Here is an 18,858-nt window from a genome sequence, read left to right on the forward strand (position 1 = left end):
GACATCCCGTACTTAGACCTTAGCTCAGAAATACTGAAATAATGTAAAATGTTCGAGGAAGTCCCATCCAAACTGTTGGGTGAGAAACCGGAAATAGTGTGCCACGGTGCTATTTATGCTGAAGCGGTATTGCTGGATTTAGGAGTTATTGAGACGAAATTAATTCAATTCAATTCAATTCAATTCAATTTTATTTGTATAGCGCCAATTCATAACAGAAGTTATCTCAGGACACTTTTCAAATTGAGCAAGTCTAGACCGAACTCTTTAAAACATTAATTACAGAGACCCAACAGTACCACCATGAGCAAGCACTTGGCGACAAGGGCAAGGAAAAACTGCCTGAGAGACAGAGAGAGAGAGCGAGAGACAGACAGACAGACAGACAGACAGACAGACAGACAGGTGCACAGCAACAACAGTATTGGCAATGGCAATCTAGCAGGACCATGGCAGGAGGCTCCACCAGGATCGACAAGAACCTGCAAGACGAGAAAGCACAAGAACTCCGGGGAAGAAGTGAAGTTAGTAACATGCATTAATGGAACATGAATGAGAGCAGAAAGAGAGAGGAAGGGAGGAGCTCAGTGCACCATGGGAAATCCCCCGATAGTCTAGGCCTATAGCAGCATAACTAAGGGATGGTTCAGGACTCACCTGATCCAGCCCTAACTATAAGCTTTATCAAAGAGGAATGTCTTAAGCCTACTCTTGAATGTGGTGAGGGTGTCTGCCTCCCGAACCACAACTGGAAGCTGATTCCACAGGAGAGGAGCTTGGTAACTGAAGGCTCTGGCTCCTGTTCTACTTTTAGAGACTATAGGAACCACAAGTAGCCCAGCATTCAGAGAACGTAGTGTTCTAGTGGGGTAATAGGGTACTATGAGCTCTTTAAGATATGAAGGGGCCTGACCATGAAGAGCTTTATAGGTGAGGAGGAGGATTTTAAATTCTATTCTACATTTTACAGGGAGCCAATGCAGAGAAGCTAGTACAGGAGAGATGTGATCTCTTTTTCTAGTTCCTGTCAGTACTTGTGCTGCAGCGTTCTGAATTAATTGGAGCGTTTTAATGGACTTATTGGGGCAGCCTGATAATAAAGAGTTGCAGTAATCCAGCCTTGAAGTAAGAAATGCATAGATTAGTTTTTCTGCATCTGTCTGTGATAGTATGTGTCTAATTTTTCTAATATTACGTAAATGAAAGAAGGCAGTCCTAGAGGTCTGCTTTATGTGGGAGTTAAATGACAAATCCTGATCAAAGATAACTCCAAGATTCCTGACAGTGGTGCTAGAGGCCAAGGTAATGCCATCTAGAGTAACTAAATCTTTAGACAGTGAGTCTCTAAGGTTTCTGGGGCCAAGAACAAGAATTTTGTTTTTTTCTGAGTTTAACATCAGAAAATTGCAGCTCATCCAGGATTTTATGTCCTTAAGACATGTTTGTAATTTAGATAATTGATTAATTTCATCAGGCTTGATTGATAGATATAACTGCGTATCATCTGCATAACAGTGAAAGTTAATGGAGTGATTCCTAATAATGTTGCCTAAAGGGAGCATATATAAAGTAAATAGTATTGGTCCAAGTACAGAACCTTGTGGAACTCCATGACTAACTGTAGTATTTATTGAAGATTCATCGTTAACATGTACCAACTGCGAGCGATCTGATAAATATGACTTAAACCAGCTCAGTGCGGTTCCTTTAATGCCAATTTGATGCTCAAGTCTCTGTAAAAGAATATTATGGTCAATGGTGTCAAATGCAGCACTAAGATCTAATAATACAAGTACAGAGACAATTCCATTGTCAGAAGCAATCAGAAGGTCATTATTAACTTTAACCAGAGCTGTCTCTGTGCTGTGATGAACTCTAAATCCTGACTGAAAATCCTCAAATAAACTATTGTTATGTAGAAAGTCACACAACTCTTTGGCGACTACTTTCTCCAGAATCTTAGAGAGGAAGGGGAGGTTAGAAATAGGTCTATAGTTGGCTAAAACCCCTGGGTCAAGAGTGGGCTTTTTAAGAAGGGGTTTAATTACAGCTACTTTAAAGGACTGTGGTACATATCCTGATAATAAAGAAAGATTAATCATATCCAGTAAAGAAGTGCCAATTAAGGGAACAACTTCTTTAAGCAGCCTAGTTGGGATCGGGTCTAACAGACAGGTTGATGGCTTCGATGAAGAAATTATTGAAGTTAACTGATGAAGATCGATAGCAGAAAAACAGTCTAAATATATATCTAAGTTTACATTGACAGAAGTCCCTTAACTTGGAGAGCCACTGATAACTGTTGATGGCAGTTGGTGATTAATTTTCTCTCTAATAGTAATAATTTTATTATTGAAGAAGCTCATGAAGTCATTGCTACTTAAGTTTATGGGGATATGTGGCTCAATAGAGCTGTGACTATAATAATATAATATAATAAACGAAATGGCAAGCAAAAAGTTGACGCTTAGGGAAGTGATGGGTCTCCTATTCGCTGATTCTGATTCTGAAGGGGAAAATCTACCTTTGGGAGATGGTGGTCGGTCGATTAGTGAGCGTGCTAGTCACGGTGCGTCTTTGCAATGGCGCTGCCGGGCAAAGAGAGGAAAACACACAAGCACAAACACACGACCCTTTGCCCAACATAGGTGGGAGTGGAAATGATACACGAACTTGTAGTATCAGTAGGGGAGCTAATGGATGTGGTAGACATAGCGGGGGTGGGAATAGCGCTGGGACCAGCGTTAGTGTTCACTGTTTCTACCGTGCCGGTCACGGTGCGTCCGCGCGCGGCAGTGGTGCAGCCATGCGACGCAGCAGTGTGCCTGTCCATTTGTTTAGGCTATGTTGTGGGATCTCAATATTGTTCATATTGTCTCTGTACTGTGCCTTGCAATGAGAGGTTCCACACTCTACAAATACTACAAACTTTTATCTGGATAGATGGGCACAGATTAGGCCTCTGCAGCTAAAAGACGCCTACTGTTATTATTATTATCATATTATAATGATAAAATGATTTTAAAAAATCATTTACATGAGTTTTGTGGTGTAGTAATAGTTCTAGTTTATGACTGTTGGCTTATAATTTACTTTTTCCGAGTTCATTTGATATGTGGACAACATAACAAATGGATGGAGGGGGGTGAATCTGGTGAAATAAATTCAACTCTCTTTCAAAATATCAGGTATTTCATGGAAATTACATAATCCAATATGGCCGCCACCATATGACGTCATAAAATTAGATGGGAAAATGTACTCCCTAGATAAACTTTAGGTCATTCTCAATATTTGTCTCATTTACACTTTGTCTCTATCTCAAACCACTTTCAGGCCAGAGCCTTCTGAAATGTAGGTGTCAAAATCTAGTATTTTTAAAAATAAAACCTGCCGCCTAAAGGGTTAATATGATACAGGTATATTCACTCTAGCTTTAAACCTGAGCCCGCTGCATTCCCTGACAGAGACTGATCCCATCACCCGTAGACAAATTCTTCAACGCTGAGTTGAAGACGTTACCATAATATTATCACTCAATCCAGACTGCTGCTGGGGTCCAAAACGGTCTCTCTGCCAGCATTGTAAGTATTGTGTCTCACTGCAGTAAACCTTTAAAATATGTATTATCCCCACAGTCGAACAGTGCTTCTCCTCCTCTGGACAATATGGCAAATGGTAAATAGTTTCCTTTCTAGTCTTCCACCCACTCATTCATTCACATTCACAACCACTGACACAGCATCCGGAGCAATTTGGGGTTCAGTATCTTGCTCAAGGATACTTTGACATGCAGCAAGAGGAGCTGGGGATCGAACCAACAACCATAGAACCATAGAATCCATTTACTTCAATTTACCCTCAAATAGCTTGTAACTCTGTTTTTGACAATGTTTTAAGTTATTTTAAACATAAATATTATATACATTATAACATATTTATAAAACTACAGTGAGCATATCAGTGCTGCTGATGTTCACTCTGCTACTCATCAATCACTAATACATGACCCACTTCCTGTCCACAATCAATCATCTGTGTGTGTGTGTGTGTGTGTGTGTGTGTGTGTGTGTGTGTGTGTGTGTGTTCAGGGTGAAGGTAAAGATTTTTCCATCATGGTTCTTATCCATTGATTCAGTCAAAGTCACACACAGAGTGAAGCTCTACTTCCTGTCAGTCAGAAATGAATCAGCAGCAGGTCTGACAGGATCCCTCCGATCACGCTGATCGCAGATCAATCACATAACACAGTGACATATTGGAAGGATTTAGAAAGCCTCCAATACTCTAAAAACAAACCCATAAGTCACCCAGTGTTTGATTAGTAAAATAAAAGCAGTTAGTTTGAAGGGGACTTAACGTACTTATTGTGGTGGGCTCTGGATGTCGCAATCTTGGCAACCACTGGCTCCTGGCTAATCCAAAAATGTCCACGAAGGTGGAGTGTGGAGTGTTGAGGCTGAATGAAGCCTGGTTACTGAAAACAGCCGCCTGTGATGGCACCCATCTGTCACGCAACCACCGCCACGCCCTTAATTATGCAAAACTTGAATTTAAAGTTGGGAGTTGTGTTTATTTCTACATTTTAACACGAAGCCTTATGGAGACTGACTCAATGTTGGAGCCACTAGTGGACGTTAAAGGAACTGCAGGGTTTTGGTACTTCAGCGTTGGATTCATTTGCAGCCACAGAGATAGATAGATAGATAGATAGATAGATAGATAGATAGATAGATAGATAGATAGGCTTTATTAATCCCCAAAGGGAAATTGGGTTGTCATAGCAGCTAGGTACAATAAAATACAATCAAATACAATAGAATAAAATACAACAATAGAATAAAATACTTAGAAAAGATAAAAAAAAAGATAAATAGGTAGGTAAGGTGCAAAGTTTTTAGTTTGTAGTTGCAAGATGGTGGTAATAGTACTGATGACATGATGGTAGTGTTATTGTTAATAACAGTATATAATAATAACAGTATATAATCATGATATTAATAATAATATAATAATAATATGTATATATAATATGATCACTGAACAGATATACATGTATACACATAGATATTATACATTAATATTGATATAATGTAAACATGTGTCATATATTCAGCCTGTGCAAGGTGTGCATACATACATACTGTAATATATATACACAATATATATATAATATGTACACATATATATATATAGACAAGATATGATATGATATATAGCATATGTATAATAGATACTGGACTATACAAGAAGATATACATACAATAGATAATATCTTACATATTGTTATATAATAATAATAATAATAATAATAATAATAATAATAACAATATAATATTATTAATATCATAAGAATATATTGTATAAACATGATATGTTGATAATATCAACATGGTTTATATTAACACATATCACATATGATAGTATATGATGAAGTATATGTTTCACAGGTAGATTTAGTCCAGTTCTGTGATTGTGGATCTGACAGAGGCAGATGAGTTATACAGTCTTATAACAGTGGGGAGGAACAATTTTCTATATCGTTCCTTAGAGCAGCGTGGTTGAATGAGTCTGTTGCTGAAGCTGCTCTTTAGCTTGTCCAGTCTTGTGTGGAGGGGGTGGGAGGGATTGGCCATGATTGCCAGCAGTTTTGCCTGCATCCTCTCCTCCACCACCTTCTTCAGGGTGACAAGCTTCAAGCCAACAACAGACTCTGCCTTCTTAATGAGTTAGTTCAGTCTGTTGGCATCAGAGGTTGCTGATTGGAGGAAAAACAAAAGGAGCCATTAGAGACACATTAGTTACTGGCCAGGTACACAGACAGTGGGAATAATGGGGTAATATGGTGCAGACCGGGTTCTGAGTACACCTGGTGAACAGAAGAGTATGCAAGTCTGAACTGAGCGTGTTAGTGATGACAGTCTGTGTGTCCCATCAGGTTCTCTCCTGTCTATTATTGGGCTTTCTGGTTTCTGTTGTTTAAAGTGGTCTACCTCTGAATCTGAATCTGGATCATATTTTAGATTAAATGGATTATTGGTGACAGTTTTTACTATGACCGGTAGTCCTCTGCAGCACTGTACTTACCTACAGACGGGACGACAACTGCTACCACTCTGGTCTTCTTCAACCAGCTGCTGTCCTCCTGTTGGATATTTGATTGAGTGACAGAGGTAGAGGACAAGGGGTACAGGCTGCAACAGGCTGACAAGATGATCCTTCAGACCTCTTCCCTACATCTTCCTGTCAAATATAAGGCCTCTCCACAATAAAGTAGACGCACTACATGCTTAATGCATAATGGAGAGGGACTTCAGGGATGTCTGCATCATTGATGAGACCTGGTTTGATTTTCAATTCAATTCAATTCAATTCAATTCAATTCAATTCAATTTTATTTGTATAGCGCCAATTCATAACAGAAGTTATCTCAGGACACTTTTCAAATAGAGCAGGTCTAGACCGAACTCGAACCGAAAAACTGCCTGTTAAAAGGCAGAAACCTAGGACAGATCCTCCGGCTCTAGGTGGGTGGTCGTCTGTCTCGACCAGTTGGGGTGAGAGAGAGAGAGAGAGAGAGAGAGAGAGAGCGACAGACAGACAGACAGGTGCACAGCAACAACAGTATTGGCAATGGCAGTCAAGCAGGACCATGGCAGGAGGCTCCACCAGGATCCATGAGAACCTGCGAGACGAGAAAGCACAAGAACTCCGGGGAAGAAGTGGAGTTAGTAACATGCATTAAAGGGACATGAATGAGTGCAGAAAGAGAGAGGAAGAGAGTAGCTCAGTGCACCATGGGAAATCCCCCGATAGTCTAGGCCTATAGCAGCATAACTAAGGGATGGTTCAGGACTCACCTGATCCAGCCCTAACTATAAGCTTTATCAAAGAGGAATGTCTTAAGCCTACTCTTGAATGTGGTGAGGGTGTCTGCCTCCCGAACCACAACTGGAAGCTGGTTCCACAGGAGAGGAGCTTGGTAACTGAAGGCTCTGGCTCCTGTTCTACTTTTTAGAGACTATAGGAACCACAAGTAGCCCAGCATTCAGAGAACGTAGTGTTCTAGTGGGGTAATAGGGTACTATGAGCTCTTTAAGATATGAAGGGGCCTGACCATGAAGAGCTTTATAGGTGAGGAGGAGGATTTTAAATTCAATTCTACATTTTATAGGGAGCCAATGCAGAGTAGCTAGTACAGGAGAGATGTGATCTCTTTTTCTAGTTCCTGTCAGTACTCGTGCTGCAGCGTTCTGAATTAATTGGAGTGTTTTAATGGACTTATTGGGGCAACCTGATAATAAAGAGTTGCAGTAATCTAGCCTTGAAGTAACAAATGCATGGATTAGTTTTTCTGCATCTGTCTGTGATAGTATGTGTCTAATTTTTCTAATATTACGTAAATGAAAGAAGGCAGTCCTAGAGGTCTGCTTTATGTGGGAGTTAAATGACAAATCCTGATCAAAGATAACTCCAAGATTCCTGACAGTGGTGCTAGAGGCCAAGTTAATGCCATCTAGAGTGACTATATCTTTAGACAATGAGTCTCTAAGGTTTTTGGGGCCAAGAACAAGAATTTCGTTTTTTTCTGAGTTTAACATCAGAAAATTGCAGGTCATCCAGGATTTTATGTCCTTAAGACATGTTTGTAATTTAGATAATTGATTAATTTCATTGGGTTTGATTGATAGATATAACTGCGTATCATCTGCATAACAGTGAAAGTTAATGGAGTGATTCCTAATAATGTTGCCTAAAGGGAGCATATATAAAGTAAATAGTATTGGTCCAAGTACAGAACCTTGTGGAACTCCATGACTAACTTTAGTATTTATGGAGGATTCATCGTTAACATGTACAAACTGAGAACGATCTGATAAGTATGACTTAAACCAGGTTAGGGCAGTTCCTTTAATGCCAATTTGATGCTCAAGTCTCTGTAAAAGAATATCATGGTCAATGGTGTCAAATGCAGCACTAAGATCTAATAATACAAGTACAGAGACAAGTCCATTGTCAGAAGCAGTCAGAAGGTCATTATTAACTTTAACCAGAGCTGTCTCTGTGCTATGATGAACTCTAAATCCTGACTGAAAATCCTCAAATAAACTATTGTTATGTAGAAAGTCACACAACTCTTTGGCGACTACTTTCTCCAGAATCTTAGAGAGGAACGGGAGGTTAGAAATCGGTCTATAGTTGGCTAAAACCCCTGGGTCAAGAGTGGACTTTTTAAGAAGGGGGTTTAATAACAGCTACTTTAAAGGACTGTGGTACATATCCTGATAATAAAGAAAGATTAATCATATCCAGTAAAGAAGTGCCAATTAAGGGAACAACTTCTTTAAGCAGCCTAGTTGGGATCGGGTCTAACAGACAGGTTGATGGCTTCGATGAAGAAATGATTGAAGTTAACTGATGAAGATCGATAGCAGAAAAACAGTCTAAATATACATCTAAGTTTACATTGACAGAAGTCCCTGAACTTGGAGAGCCACTGATAACCGTTGATGGCAGTTGGTGATTAATTTTTTCTCTAATAGTAATAATTTTATTATAGAAGAAGCTCATGAAGTCATTGCTACTTAAGTTTATGGGGATATGTGGCTCGATAGAGCTGTGACTCTCTGTCAGCCTGGCTACAGTGCTGAAGAGGAACCTAGGGTTGTTCTTATTTTCTTCTATTAGTGCTGAGTAATAGGCTCCTCTGGCATTACGGAGGGCCTTTCTATAAATCTTAAGATCATCTTGCCAATTTGAGCGATATTCTGATAATTTGGAAGAGCGCCATTTCCTTTCAGATTTCCTAGCTATTTGTTTTAACTGGCGGGTTTGGTGGTTATACCACGGTGCTAGTCTCCTATGTTTTAATAATTTCCTTTTTATAGGAGTGATAGAGTCTAATGTTGATCGTAGTGAGCCTGTAGCACTATCGACAAGATTATCAATTTCAGAGGGACTAAAGTTGTTATAGGACTCTGTTAAATTCAGACATGGCATTGAATTAAACACTGAAGGAATCTCCTCCTTAAATTTAGCTACAGCACTGTCAGATAGACATCTGCTGTAGGAAGTTTTGCCTAATGGCTTATAATCTAATAGTATGAATTCAAAAGTTACTAAATAATGGTCAGATAGGAAAGGATTATGTGGGAAGACTATTAAATGTTCAATATCAATGCCATAGGATAAAACAAGGTCAAGAGTGTGATTAAAACAATGAGTTGGTTTATTTACACTCTGACAGAAGCCAATTGAGTCTATTAATGATATAAATGCATTACTAAGGCTGTCATTGTCAACATCCACATGAATATTAAAATCACCTACAATAATTACTTTATCTGATTTGATGAGGATCATCAGCCTCTACAACTTTAAGGAGAAAGGGGCAGTTGGTGTAACAACATTAAAATACTTACTCCATCCCTGCACCCCTGCCATAGACCTCTTTTGGGTTTGTAAACAGTAATGATGTATTTTGTGGGCGGAGCCTAACTGTTATCAGACAGAGACAGTTGTGCAGTAGCTAGTGGTGCTAAGCTAACTTTAACACTCGCGCCATCATAGTCATTGGCCAGAACAGTGACATGACGTTTGTTTACGTTGTCGGCTGGCATGGCGGGGAAGCCAGCGCTGGATAACGTTATTCACTGGGTTGTAGGCTCACTAAGCTTAGCTAACTTGCTTGCTGACATTATCGCTAGCATCTGAGTGGATATGTTAGTTGACTAAAGTTAGCTTCCCCAGCTATTCTTAGTCAACCTTTAGCCAACAATAAATGATAGGGTATGGTGTATAGCTAACGATATTGTTACATTAGCTAGCTAGCAATTTGTCTGTGACAGCAAGCAAGCTAACATTAACTAGTTAAAACCATAATATGACAATATTGTCCTTAATAATATTCCACAAGCTTTGTAGTAATGTTAGCTTTGGCTTCATACTCTGGGTAACGGTCGTTTGTAGACATCAGTAAATTCCACTTTTTGCGGGAAGCATTTTCTGGCAGAAAGGCTGAAGCCTACATACTCGCAATGCCGCAAGTCCTGGTCCTTATGTGTCACAAATCATACAGAGTAACAAGGAACAGGAGGGATTGGACAGCAGCAGGCAGACGGGATCACCTCAATGGTTTATTTAAACAAAGGGAGGGAGTTTACGGATAATGCAGATTAAAAGTCAAAACCAAGAAGGCCAACAAGTTCAAAAGACAATAAATCCAGAATCTATATCACAAACAGAAAGTCCAAAAACACTGGAAAACATGCAAAGACAAAGTAACAATGAAACAAAAAAAAACACAGACTACATACACTGACGAGAGGAGGATAACTACACACAGGTGAAACTAATCAGGGTGGGGCAGACAAATAAAACTGGTGGGAGAACAGACAAAGACAGTGAAGTGAAGTGAAGTTACAGACACAAGATGTTAGATCTGGTTGACGTTCAGAGTGTATATCCATCCTGGTTGGAGCTCAGTACTGCTGTCATTAGACTACAGTCAGTGTATCCAATAACACTGTTAGTATTATATCTGTGAGTGCTAAACTTGACATTTTAGACCAGCTGTCCTTTTCTTTTTGTTTTGTCTGTCTGTCTGTCTGTTTACCTGTCTGTCTGTCTGAATGGAGTAGATGGTAGGAAGCCGCTTTGATTGCTTGCCTTCAGCTAAGTCAGAGGTAAGACTGTGTCCTGTATGTTTTTATGTGTGAGTTTAACATCCACATGTCATTGTTGTGGATGTCGCTATTCAGTGTTTCATTTATTTATTCTTCTTTTTGAGCTCAGAAACCATTATGTTCACCTCTCCATGGTTCCTCCTGTCAACTGGGAGGAGTCAGAACGTCATTACAGGTGCATCTCAATAAATTAAATTATTGTGAAAAGGTTCATTTAAATAATTCAATTGAAAAAGTGAAACTCATATATAGATTCATTACACACAGAGTGAAATATTTCAAGCCTGTATTTCTTTTAATTTTAATGATTATGGCTTATAGCTAATGAAAACCCAAAATTCAGAACTCAGAAAATTAGAATATTACATAAGACCAATAAAAAAGGATTTTTAACACAGAAATGTTGGCCTACTCAAAAGTATGTTCATATATATATGCACTCAATACTTGGTTGGGCCTCCTTTTGCATGAATAACTGCATCAATGCGGCGTGGCATGGAGGCGATCAGCCTGTCGCACTGCTGAGGTGTTATGGAGCCCAGTTTGCTCTGATAGCAGCCTTCAGCTCATCTGCATTGTTGGGTCTGGTGTCTCATCTTCCTCTTGATAATACCCCATAGATTCTCTATGGGGTTCAGGTCAGGCGAGTTTGCTGACCAATCAAGCACAGTAATTCCATGGTCATTAAACCAGGTATTGGTACTTTTGGCAGTGTGGGTAGGTGCCAAGTCCTGCTATTAAATGAAATTAGCCTCTCCATAAAGCTTGTCAGCAGAAGGAAGCATTAAATTCCTGGTAGATGGCTGCGTTGACTTTGGACTTGATAAAACGCAGTGGACCAACACCAGCAGATGACATGGCACCCCAATCACTGACTGTGGAAACTTCACACTGGGCTTCAAGCAACTTGGATTCTGTGCCTCTCCACTCTTCCTCTAGACTCTGGGACCTTGATTTCCAAATGAAATGCAAAATTGACTTTAATCTGAAACGAACCTTTGGACCACTGAGCAATAGTCCAGTCCTTTTTCTCCTTAGGTAAACTAAAAAAGGTAATTGCCAGGTAAGATACTTCTGATGTTGTCTCTGGTTCAGGAGTGGCTTGACACAAGAAATGCGACAGTTGTAGCCCATGTCCTGGATACGTCTGTGCGTGGTGGCTCACTCCAGCCTTAGTCCACTCCTTGTGAATCTCCCCCAAATTCTTGAATGGCTTCACAATCCTCTCAAGGCTGTGGTTATCGCTGTTGCTTGTGCACCTTTTTCTACCACCCTTGTGTTTTGAAAAGATAGTCACGACAGACATTAAAAGGACAGGAAGCCTCTCCAGCGTGTAATAAAAACTGCACAATTCATCTCTGGAGCAGCCTTCCCATCACTACAGGACATCTACACAACCAGGGTCATCAGGAGGGCCCACAACATCATAAAGGACAATACACACCAACAACACAGCAGAGATGGGGGACTCGGGTCGAATGACTGGACTCAAGTCAGACTTAAGTCGCCAGATTGAAGACTTGTGACTTGCTTGATTAACAGTGATAAAAGACTTGACTAGACTTTGACTTGCTATTCATGACTTGAGACTTGACTTAGACTTGCATGAAATGACTCGACAAGTCATTGCTGTCTTTATTAATATGTGAATTATCAAAAATATTGCAACCTGTAATCTAACGTACAGTGACGCACCTATCACTGACAGCAGCGGCGCACTTGGAAGATGGAACTGGAAGGCGCTGCTGCAGCAGCAGCGGTTCCCAAAATCATAAAATTTGGGTTCAGAGACTTTACCAACAAAAACAAAAGAAGAAAAGCCGTGTGCAAGGTCTGCAGTGCCAAAATTTCGGACACCTCCAGCACCACGTCGAATTTCATTCGGCATTTCAGAAGGAAAAGTAAGTAATATAGCTAGCTATAGCATTCTTTTTAACCTGACGTTAGCTAACGTGCCAATCTCCATAAGTCAAAAGTGTCAAGAGATTACTGTTTGCATTACAGACCACATCAAGTTTTAATTCATGTTTACGTTTTAGTTTTAAATTGTGAGACTATCGTGCTAAACAATGTTACCTATCATTCAAGTCAATGTAGTGGCATAGTGCTAGCAAGGGGTCTCTCTCTTTGGTAAAAGCACACATTCTCCTCCCTCGCTTTCCCACAGCTAACAGTACGGTAGTAAATGAAAGATGGTTTCAAAGTTTTAGTATAGTTTATGTTATGGCAAAGAGCATTAAATATTGAAGAGGACATGCACTAATTGAGTGTACAATGTAGGGTTGCAAAGATTAGTCCCGCGTAAAGATCCTGCGCGGCGGGAAAAAAACCCCACTGTATGATCACATACTGTAAATATCATGGCAGCACTACAGCGATGCATGAGTGCCTCAAACACAGGGTGCTTGTGTTGCTTGTTGGTGCTGTTGTGCCATGTACTCCAGATATGTACAGATAGGTAAGTTCACGAGTTGAACTGATAACTCACAGAGCTTTTATTTGCAACGGAAAGTTATTTGTCTTAGTCGTAGTGATTTGTAACATATCGTCGGAGACCTCCCGATAGTTTCATCAGTCAAATATGATCATGAATGTACGTGTGTCTTTATATTAGCCTACCAACCTACAAGCAAATCAAACCCAAATAGATTTTCGTTTTCTTTTATATAAATACATCCTGCATCCGTGCTCCCGCCTGCTCGCTCACTCTTGCTCGTCCACTCACACCTTATGCACATGCACACATAAAATAATTGGTAGTTTAGTCAACAACTAAAATAATCGTTAGTTGCAGCCCTAGTACAATGTACAGTGAATCAACATAGCCTACCCTTCCTAGGGGTCCTAGGATGCTCACTGCAACTCTAGTTTCATGTTTGACAGACAGTGACATTATTCATGCACTCATTTATAGTCTATGGTTTTACTTTACCACATACTGTAGATGTCCACATAACAGTGAGGGGCTGTATATCTAATGAGAAATTAGAGATGACAGCTTAGTAGAGAAGCATGGACAACATTTTCAAATGTTAACATCTTTAATTTAATTTAATTTAATTAATTAAAAAGATATTTTAATTGCAATGTTACCTATGTATTTAATGGAATACTATGCAATGAAAACATGAGCTAAGTCCTTTTTTTTGTCTTTCTCTCCCCTCTGTCTAGATTTGAAAAGTACACCCGTACAAAAGAAACATCTGACCTCAGTCAACCACAGATCTCACAGTTCATCACTGCAAGAACTGTTCTTTACAGTTACAACCACCCACAGCAGAGAGCCATCACAAGTTCGATCCTCTCGGAACTCATCGTTGATTGCAACCTGCGTTTATTCATTGTTGAACATGGAAGCTTTCAGCAGTTTTTATCCATAGTGGACAGCAGGTACTCCCCTGTGAGTTCAATTCAATTCAATTTAATTCAATTCAATTCAATTCAATTCAATTCAATTTTATTTGTAAAGCGCCAATTCATAACAGAAGTTATCTCAGGACACTTTTCAAATAGAGTAGGTCTAGATCGAACTCTTTAAAACATTATTTACAGAGACCCAACAGTACCACCATGAGCAAGCACTTGGCGACAAGGGCAAGGAAAAACTGCCTGTTAAAAGGCAGAAACCTAGGACAGATCCTCCGGCTCTAGGTGGGTGGTCGTCTGTCTCGACCAGTTTGGGTGAAAGAGAGGGAGCGAGACAGACAGACAGACAGACAGGTGCACAGCAACAACAGTATTGGCAATGGCAATCTAGCGGGACCATGGCAGGAGGCTCCACCAGGATCGATAAGAACCTGCGAGACGAGAAAGCACAAGAACTCCGGGGAAGAAGTGAAGTTAGTAACATGCATTAATGGGACATGAATGAGAGGAAGGGAGGAGCTCATTGCACCATGGGAAATCCCCCGATAGTCTAGGCCTATAGCAGCATAACTAAGGGATGGTTCAGGACTCACCTGATCCATCCCTAACTATAAGCTTTATCAAATAGGAACGTCTTAAGCCTACTATTGAATGTGGAGAGGGTGTCTGCCTCCCGAACCACAACTGGAAGCTGGTTCCACAGGAGAGGAGCTTGGTAACTGAAGGCTCTGGCTCCTGTTCTACTTTTAGAGACTATAGGAACCACAAGTATGTGATGTGATCTCTTTTTCTAGTTCTTGTCAGTACTCGTGCTGCAGCGTTCTGAATTAATTGGAGCGTTTTAATGGACTTATTGGGGCAACCTGATAATAAAGAGTTGCAGTAATCCAGCCTTGAAGTAACAAATGCATGGATTAGTTTTTCTGCATCTGTCTGTGATAGTATGTATCTAATTTTTGTAATATAACGTAAATTAAAGAAGGCAGTCCTAGAGGTCTGCTTCATGTGGGAGTTAAAAGACAAATCCTGACAAAGATAACTCCAAGATTCCTGACAGTGGTGCTAGAGGCCAAGTTAATGCTGTCTAGAGTAACTATATCTTTAGACAGTGAGTCTCTAAGGTTTCTAGGGCCAAGAACAAGAATTTTGTTTTTTTCTGAGTTTAACATCAGAAAATTGCAGCTCATCCAGGATTTTATGTCCTTAAGACATGTTTGTAATTTAGATAATTGATTAATTTCATCGGGCTTGATAGATAGATATAACTGCGTATCATCTGCATAACAGTGATTGAAGAACAATAACCACAAAGCTGGATGAGGTAGTGGCTGAGAGACAGATGAAGCTAAAATCAGACCTAGCAAATGCAGATAGTGTGTTGATGACTGTAGACATATGGTCAGACCGGAAGATGAGGGGGTTTCTGGGAGTGACAGCACATTGGCTGAATCCTGCCGATGACTCACTTGTCTTGAAATCAGCCTTACTTGCATGCAACCGCTTCAGAGGTGCTCATACTGGAGAAAGAATTTGCGAGGAGTTTGAACAGATATGTGAAGAGAACAACATGAAGGGGCGCCCGGTTAGCTCAGCTGGTAGAGCTGGTGACCCATGTACCGTGGCTCAGTACTTGCTGCAGCAGCCCAAGGTTTGAATCCGACCTGTGGCCCTTTGCTGCGTGTCATACCCTCTCTCTCTGCCCCCCTTTCCTGTCAAATAAAAGCCAAATATATATATAAAATACTTTAAAGAGTACAACATGAAGAAGAAGTTGGACCACATTATTTGAGATAACGCCACGAACATGAAAAAGGCCTTCAGTACGTGCTTCCCAGGTCAAGAGGACGAAGAGGATGACGATGACCTTGATGATTCTGATATATGGAATGACTTATCACCAGAGGAGCAAGAGAGGGTTGACCAATTTTTCACAGCAAAGTCTCAGACACGAATGCAGTGTTTTGCACATACTCTTCAATTGGTTGTAAGAGATGGCCTGAAAGAGACCAGAATTGTTAATGCGGCCATTGCGAAAGCCTCCACGTTGAGCCACATTCTCCATACAAGCTGCTCACTCAAGGACATTTTTGAGAGGGAGTTTGGTTAACCCTGCGTGTGTTGCGACGTGCTGGAATTCCACTTTTAGGCAACTAAAAGCAATGCTCAGCTGTGATCACCTAAAGCTTTCTACACTTCTTGATAATTCGGGACACAAGGACACGGTATTCATAGCAAGAGAGTGGAATCAGATTCAAGAACTTGTGTACATCCTTCAGCCTTTTGCGGAAGCCACAGATCTCACGCAGGAAAAAAAAAAGTGACCATAAGTGCTGTGGTACCCTGTGTCCTTTCTCTTAATCACCACCTGGAAAATGAAAAAGGGAACATGTGCTACATGGGGGGTCTGATCTGTAGCCTACAAACATCACTCCAAAGACGGTTCGGAGGGATCATTGTGAATGTGCAGATGGCAGAAGAATCATCTGGCAGGCAGTCAGTGCCCTTCTCTGACCCTCTATACCTAAAGGCTGCTCTACTGGATCCTTCATTTGGCAGCATGTGGTTGACCCATGATGTTTTTGTCCCTGAAAACACCAAGCAGGCTGTGCCAATGATGATAAAAGGTATGTAACAGTTTTATCAATCAAATGTAAAGTCAACCATGTCATAAGTAGGGTTTGGGTGGTGGTGTTGGTTCATACTAATACAGATTGTCATTACATGGTTGTTACTGGTACTCAGTATTCAACTTTGTCTTTCCTGATGACTCTTTTTGCCTTTACTCACCAGATTTGATTCTCAAAGAGGCTTGCAAGACCACCCCAACCCCCTGTTAGGAGGAGGACCAAACCAGAACAGAAGAGACAGAGCATCAGTCTGGACTGTTCTCAGCATACCACAAGAAGCAGAAGTAAGATTCAGGTTCTAGCCCCCATATTCGGCTGAACCACTACCTGGATGTTTGAGATGGACAGAATGCCCTTCAGGTTTGGGCCATGAACAGGCACACCCTCCCCTCTTTGTTCAAGGTGGCGGTAAGGGTTTTGGCAGTTCCTGTATCAAGGGCACCTGTTGAGCGCGTATTCAGCCATGGCGGGATAATAATGCAACCCCATCGCTCACAACTGACTGACAAAGTTCTGTCACATTTGATGTTTTGCAAATGCAATGTTTTGTAAATGGCTTTTCACCCCTTCTCTCTCTGACACACATGCACACACACTCCTATACACTCACATGCACACACACGCACACACACACACACACACACACACACACACACACACGCACTCCTCATACATACACACACACACACATTCACAAATACTAGGCCTAATTACATTGTTTCTATATCTCTCTCTCTGACACACATGCACACACACTCCACTATCCACTCTCACATGCATGCACACACACACGCACATGCACACATGCTTAATCATAACACAAACACTAGGTTACATTTAAGGTTTACTTGTTCAAGTTCATTCTTTGATGCAATGTTTTTTGTTATATGTTGAAATATTTGTTGTAAATTAAAGTCCAGCACTTTAAGACGGTTGTCATCCAGCTTATTATATTTCTATGATTTGACTTGACTTTACTCTCACAAAAATGACTTGGGACTTGCTTGAGAAATGACTTGGGACTTGCTTGAGACTTGAAGGTTAAGACTTGAGACTTACCTGAGACTTGCACATGTGTGACTTACTCCCACCTCTGCAACACATTCCACACTCCTGCCCTCAGGCCGGCGTTACAGGAGTGTACTAACCGTTTCTACCCCCAGGCCATCAGACTCTACAGACAGTACAGCCCACACCACCCTGCCACCACCATATGAGTTTCAATTTAGAAATGTAATTACCTATAGTTTGTGGGCTATTTTGAAGCCTCCAGTTGGGCTTTATGTTCGTCTCCATGTTATTCTTTTGCAGCCATCAGCGGTGACGTACTGCGAGTTGAGCTGCTCTCATTGGCTGCTCTTGGTTTGGAAACAATGGCGGTTCGCCTGCTCACACAGGGTCTGGTATTCCAGATAAACAATAAAATGTGTTTGTGAACAGATTTGAGGAGAGAAATAGTCAACAACAGAATCTGGATCCATATCTGATCAGCACTGTTTGACAGTTTGATCTGAGTTTGGTGCATTGAGCTGGATGGACTCACTGAGAATGAGCTGTCAATCACAAGGTAGCCCCGCCCTAAAGCATACCCTGCTTTATGGTCTATTTTACTCTAAAGGGGACCGTCAGTTACTAAACGAACATCATGCTGTATGGAAGAAGACTCAAACAAGAGACTGAGACCATACACTCATCAGGAAACTGTTTACTGAGCTCATAAATCTCCCTAAGACTAATACTATTAGAGTGGAGTTGCCCCCTGCTGGACATTAGCAAGAGTGCAGGTGTAACACACTTTAAAGACTCGGATAAACTGATCCTGTTTTCCTGCCATACCAGTGTAAATATCCCAGATTATATAAAACATTTGCATCGATCAGCACTGACATTATGAGCACTGGACTCCCTGACTTGTCCCAGACCAACAGACTGCTCTGCACTGTGTTCTGACCCCTTTCTATCAGAACCAGCATTAACTGTTTCAGCAGTTTGAGCTACAGTAGCTCATCTGTTGGATCGGACCACACGGGCCAGCCTTCAATTAAATTCCATTAAATTAAATTCAATTCAATTCAATTTAATTTGTAGAGCGCCACTTCATAACAGAAGTTATCTCAGGACACTTTTCAAATAGAGCAGGTCTAGACCGAACTCCTTATAACATTATTTACAGAGACCCA

At 40.7% G+C, this 18,858-nt stretch overlaps 1 protein-coding gene and 1 long non-coding RNA gene across 9 annotated transcripts in view; both read left to right on the forward strand.

Moving 5' to 3' along the window:
* epb41l3a (erythrocyte membrane protein band 4.1-like 3a) overlaps positions 1-18,858 on the forward strand; it is a 52,365-nt gene that overhangs the window by 8,662 nt on the left and 24,845 nt on the right. The window lies entirely within an intron of this gene.
* Positions 7,524-18,213, forward strand: LOC127354779 (uncharacterized). The gene is made up of 3 exons (XR_007881622.1): positions 7,524-7,614; positions 15,234-16,675; positions 16,842-18,213. It is a non-coding gene; the product is annotated as an uncharacterized LOC127354779 (long non-coding RNA).

Source organism: Dicentrarchus labrax, unplaced genomic scaffold, assembly GCF_905237075.1.
Source record: "Dicentrarchus labrax unplaced genomic scaffold, dlabrax2021, whole genome shotgun sequence".
Lineage (NCBI taxonomy): Eukaryota > Metazoa > Chordata > Actinopteri > Moronidae > Dicentrarchus > Dicentrarchus labrax.